Genomic DNA, 6817 nt, shown 5'->3' with positions numbered 1-6817 from the left:
GCTGGCTCATAAAATGCGACTAGCGCGAAAAGTGAAGTGCTTCCGCACTGGCAGCGCACTGAATACACTAAGAGCCGCCGGTCAGCGCGGATATTTTAGAAACAGACGCGCTGATGAGGAAAACTATGGAAAAGTGGGTTTTGGGCCAGTTCAGAAGGCATGAACTTGATTGTTGTGAATTCTTGACATAGTAGGGTGACTGACAGGGAGACAGTGACAAATTACTGTGTAACACCAGATTTTGATTTAGTGCACTTATTTGTGTCGCCTTCACAAAAAAGTGTCTTTGTGGATTGCTCGAAAGCTTATCAAACATTTAACACAATCAGAATATTGAATCTCAAATTTAGAGATCTCTATGATAAAACTATACTAATTTTCAGTAAAATAATCCATGTTGGAGAAGAGAATTAACCTGATAGATAAGTTTTTGTTGTTTCTTAAAATAGCCAGCACTGAAACAGTTAGATTATTGTTCTCCAAATTCCTGGATTGAATCTCTGAATATAAGTCGTGCGCATGTAAGTAAAAAGGTAGCCTTAGCAGATAAATATAACATCTATCAAAGAGAAATTCTACTCACAGTTCTCTCAAGTTCGTCAAATTAGCCAGAAATTCTTGTATTTGTCCAATTAAATTGTTTTCAGACAAGTCGCTGCACAAATATAATTTTCAAAGAGCATAGTGATTAGAGTGCATTTTTTATTTATATATTGAAATTCGATTCTAACACTAAGCAAGAATTTCCATTTACATTATAACAAGGACTGTGAGATGGGTAATATTGGAAGGTATACTTGTAATTCCTTTGCTCGAGAGATTCCTGAGATCGAAATCAATCAAATGAAATGCAGAACAGATTTCTGAGATCTAAATAAACTAACTAAATATATAACTTGTAAAATTTTAGAAATTGGACCAATGGACAACCCATAAAAGCTGGGTTTGAATTACTACTCACAAGCTTTTGATTCTGGGGGATACATAGTTGTTATAGCCTAACCGGTCCCACAAAGTATTAACGGGTAAGCATGGACCGCCAGTCAAAGGATATGTGAAATTAATATCCAACTAAATTTCTCTTAAAGCTTGCACTGTAAAATTGAACAACAAGAAAATTTCATTAGATCCCTCCATAAGGTTTTTGGGTTTTGACAAGAAGAAGAAAAAAATGACCACTACAAAAAAAAAAAAAATGAACTGATAAAAGCTTCTGATAAATAATGAAATGCATACCATCTTGAGAAAATGTGTCATTTTGATGCAGATCACATTTATACACTCTTAATAAAAGTATTAAAAGCATCAACATTCAACCATTTTCCTATGCAATGTGACCATGAGTGCTAAACAATATTTAGTTGATCAATTGGTGTTGAAGACTAGCCTGGCAAATCCAATGCGTGAGTTATGGGGAGATCAGATTCTATCCACAAATTCTGCTGGTGGTAATTGCTAACGATATCCAAATACATGGGCATAGAGTCAGAGTTCCTGAAGCAGTAAATTATTTTGTTACTCTACACACCTAGAATATCATACCACGCATATTTTTTTTAATATAAAAAAAAAAAGTGTAGAAAACCTTATCTCCAAACCTTTCAAATAAATCTCTGAATATTTAACAAAACCTTTTATAAATTCGTCATAAATGTTTATATTTTTTCCCCTTTTAAAAAGAGTATGCTAATACAAGGAGACATCCAGACTTTTCAAACTTCATAAATATCATCATGGATTGAATTTTCAAACAACTAGGGGCACCTTTTTTAAGTGTAGGGTCAATGCACTTGTCGACCAGGACAATCTGGGGCCAAATTTAGAAAATTTGTTCTGTGGTAAGTTTGGCCAAATTGTCGCACTCTCCTTCCTAGAGGGGCTATGTCAGTTTATTGCGTCTATCCCCTTCATGACTTTTCTCACTGCTCCTTTTTCTCGATCTCTTCTCTTAGTACGTTAGAGGCTTTGCAAGCTGCTCACCTCCTTTTATGTTTCTTTTTTAGACCTTGAAATTCGTCTTAAAGTCTGATATTAATCTGCTAGTAAGGGAGAAGAGTTGTTGCTTAAATACTTTATTAAACAAAAAGCTTAATTCACTCACACATCTACCCAGTTGCGATTCCTCCTTTTTCTTGTTTCTTTTGCTACAATGACCTAATCATAAATATAGAAATATCTAAATGACCTAATCATAAATATAGAAATATCTAACTTATTAGATATGGAATCCCGCAAACTTTAACTAGACTTAACTTTTCTCTGACTAACAATATCATGCTAACTCACACTAAACTTAAATTCTAATATTAAACTCAATTTATTTTTCATAATTTACCAACACTTTATATATTACACGTATACCAAAGTAATTACTATTTCTAACCATTTCTAAACCATCTTAAAACTCTTATAAACCATGAAAATTAAAATAAACAATGCTCCATCAATTTCATTACATACCTTCTACATTTTATGAGTGTTTTCTTAACTGGTTTTATTATTGTATTTCCTTAAATATCTATTTCCTCTTAAACAAGTCTAACAATTTTAATACCCTCATGTCGTGAATGTTTTCTTAGTTGGTTTTATTATCATAATAGATATTTATTTTTTTCGCATTTTAAATATGATAATTAGGCCGAAAGTGCTTCTGTAAAGGAGGAGCTTTTGATAAACTCAATATTTTAGAAAATAAAACTCCAACTACTGAGTGCTATTTTGTTTTCTTGATAAATAAATAAATAAATTTATTTAAAAAATAAATAAATAAATCGAAAAGAAAACTACTTTTGTTTCGTGGACACAGGAGAATGTATTGCTTGTATTCTTGAATGGAACGATTTCCGGAGGCGGCGGCAGGAGCCAGGGATAGAACCGACTATGCACCCATTACCAAAGGACGGAGTATGCGTTGGGAAGTTGCAAACCTGAAAATGGAACAACACTTTGAGATTAGGTGTGGATTTTCTGAATATTTCAAGATTATGGGATCTCTTACTTTAAGATAAGATAAAACAAATAATTTTAATTTTTAATATTTAAAAATTTATATAATTAATTATTTTTAGCATCATAAAATTGGTAATATATTAATTTATTTTTTATAATTAATTAATGAATTAGGGTATATCTATTTTAACTCTAGATACTTAATCTCCAATCTAAGGGATTTGATCTCTTTCGTTAGATATAGGAGTAAGATGGATATAGGCTCTTTTGGCAAACCATAAAGAGATTATTGTACTTTTAATTATTCTCGTCATTAGGGATATGCTAAATATGTTTAAAATTAATTTAGTCAATTTATTTCTAAATTTGCTTAGTTACCTTAGTTTATTGAGATGATAGAGACTCTTAAAAACTTGAATATTGAATAATGATAAAAAAAATTATTTCTTCTTACGCCATCAATAATTTTATTTGTTCTTACATTTAAATCAATGCATCTAGTAAGTAATAAAATGGGATTATAAATGGACATCCACATTGAAATCAACGCATCTAGTACATACAATCGAATAGGATTATAAATGAAAATCCACATTGAAAACATTATGTCTAGTGTGATCAATCATATAGGATTAGGAATAAACATCTACTATGAAATCAATGGATCTATTTCAGTGAATATCACCATACCTCCCCCTCCCTCTCTCACATCCACTCTCTCTCTTTCAGTCACTCCCTCCCTCTCTCTACCTCTCTCTTTCTCTCTCTTCTTCCCTCTCTTCCCTACCATCTATATGTATATATATATATATATATATATATATATATATATATATATATATATATATCCTCCAATCTCTCATTTCTCTCTCTATCTCACCTCCCCAAGCACAAACCCCCTCTCTCTCTCCATATCTATTTATCTCTCCCTCCATCCCACTATATTTCTCTCTCCTTCCCTCTCTCACACCTTTATCTATATCTCCATCTCTCTCTATCTCTTCTTCTTTGTCTCTCTATCCCATCCCCAAATCAAACACACATTATGTCTATATCTATCTATCTCTCTCACCCTCCCTCTTCCTCTCCCTCTCTCTCTTCCCCTTCTCTCCTTATCCCTTCCCCTTCTCTCCGGACTCTGTCATTCTCTCTCTTTCCTCCCACTCTCATCCCTGCTCAATTTCTCTCCACCTTTCTCTCTCTATGCTTTTCTTCTTCCCTCCCTCTCTCCTTCTCTCTAAAACTTCTATATCTCTTCCTTCTTCTCTTTCCCTTGCTCTGCCACCTTCCTTTGTCTTCCCCACCTTTCACACGCACACACTCTCTACACTCCAACTCTTTCACTATCTTCATTCCTTGTCTCCCTATATACCTCTCTCCCTTCGTCTCTCTCTCTCTCTACATCTTGCCCTTATCGCTCCTTTATGAGTGATTGGTTGATATAGAGTTAAGATGGATCTATGTTGGTTTACGTAATTTTATGATTTTTTTAAATCTTGAAAAAATGAGATGTATTATTAGATACTTCTTTTGATGTTTATTAGGCCATTTAATTTATATCATTATCCCACTTTAATTTTAAATATTACAATTTAACATGAACATTTCCCTACGATAAATTATAAAACACGTCTTCACAACCAATTTCAAACAAAAAATTGAAACCAAACCCTTAAAAATAAAATAAAATTTAATCACAGATTGATTAAAATTTACATCTTAAGTCTAATGATACTTCTTAATATTAACTCTAATCTTAAATCATACTCACATAAATAACATATTTACCATCAATTACCTCCCACCATAATTTAAGCAAGTTTTTTCCTAAACATAGAGGGAAATAAATAATATACTTAAGAGTCACTTCCCACAATTATTTATGCTTTCCTCAACAATTTTGCAGGACTAAGACTATAAATGTGTAGACTTAATCAATTAATATATCCACTTGCAATCTCAATTTATTAGCTCCTTCCAAAGAAATACTATAGGATTCAATTTGCATGTTGACCACTATTAATTTAGCATTGACTAATGTAGGTTTTAATTTTTCTATGTAGTTTCTCACATAGCATAATTTCTAATGTGGTAGGGACTAAGCTACCCTGCAACACTTGTTTTAATTTATATGGAAAAATAAATCTTAAAGTATAGATACTATCTATATGTGATATATTTTTATGTGATATGTATATTATGATTTTCTTTCATCTCAAAAATTGTTCATAGTTTTACTTATAAAAAAAGAAAATAACAATATAACAAATTGAATTTTATTATTTCGGATTACTTTTAATCTTTAATAATTAATTGAGTTGACATGTAAATATTAAATGTTAAAATTTTACAAACATTTATGTTTATACATCTCGCCTTGCACTCTCTATAGAGCACCTCTTGGAACAATTAATTTAAGTTTAAGTTTAAATTAATTTTTTAACATTTATTTTATAAGCGCATAATAAATGTTAAATAATGAGATAAAAAATGTTTATACGTTGATAATATAGATATATTGATGGTATTGTTAAATCAACTCTTAGAGTATTTGTCTTGAATTCGTAGATTTTCTACTTATCATATCACACTAAAATGAAGTAATTAAAACCTTCATCACAAAAAACCAAATCTAGATTAGCTCAGATTGTCATAGTGTGTCCTTGTTAACCAAAAGTTTGGAGGTTCCTTCTAATGTTAAATTAAATTTATGACCTCAACATAATATGAATGTTATTAAGAAATATTCCACATAGTGTAACTAATCTTATATGGTTTCTTATTTCCCTTTCCATGCTAAAGTTGATAAGAGGGGACATTTTTTTCCTTTTGTATTTTCACATTTCCTTTATGTCTAAGGTTCCACCAATTCATTTTTGCCTCTGCAAATGTTCTTTACTTTACTATTCATTTCAAAGAACATGTTCATATATACTCACTATGTTAATCAAAAGATGACCTTGTCTATATGTTGAGAAGGAACATGCATACACGGCCAGCTATGGTGACTATTGACTATCTCAAATAAATCATTAGGATATTTGGAAAATTTCAATTGGACATATTTCTAGAGATCTCTTACCATTCAAATGATCTTCCCATTAGGATATTTTCAAACATGGCCATTGACAACCTTTTAATTGTCCACCCAACATATTGTTGTACCTTTCCAAAATAACCTTTTTCTCATTTCCCTAGTAAGTCATTGGGTCAATTTGAAAAAAAAAAGAAATTGAATACTCCTAATAGATTCATCAAACCCACTTGAAAAATTATAATTTATTTATCCATCATAAATCATTGGGCCAATCCTAGAAATCCACATTTGAAATAAGAAATAAGCCCACCAGGCTTGTTAGAAGTTGTAATCAACCACTTTTAAGAGGAAAATATTTTAGTACACCTAATAAGCCATCAAGCCAACTCAATAGAGCATATTTTGATTACCTTCAACTTCCCATCTTGAAAGGGGCACAGTTGAACAATCCCAACTAGTGATCAAGTCAACTCAAAATAAAAATATTCAAATATTCCCAACAAATTATCAAAGTATTTGAAGGAACAATATTTGAATGTCCCTATGAACTTATTAAAAATATTAATAAGAAATTAAATCAAATCAAAAGAACAATATTCAAATGCCCATAACAAAGTACTAGAATAGTACAAAAGAAAAACATTTGAATGTCCCTAATAAGACGTTTGTGCAACTTGAAAGATTGGCATTCAGATGCATTTGATAATCTCTATTGGGCCTCTTTCAAAGATGTCAATTTTAAATTATGGAATTTGAGACATTTCAAATGATCTCATTGAGAATTTTTCAAACATGTCCTTGACGTAGCAAAACAATTCATGGGTCCCTTAC

Source organism: Pinus tabuliformis, chromosome 3_2 (genome assembly GCF_031772625.1).
Source record: "Pinus tabuliformis cultivar Carrire ecotype Pingquan chromosome 3_2, CPIR1, whole genome shotgun sequence".
Taxonomy (NCBI): domain Eukaryota; kingdom Viridiplantae; phylum Streptophyta; class Pinopsida; order Pinales; family Pinaceae; genus Pinus; species Pinus tabuliformis.
The sequence above is the reverse complement of the archived record's forward strand: the minus strand, read 5'-3'. Positions refer to the sequence as shown.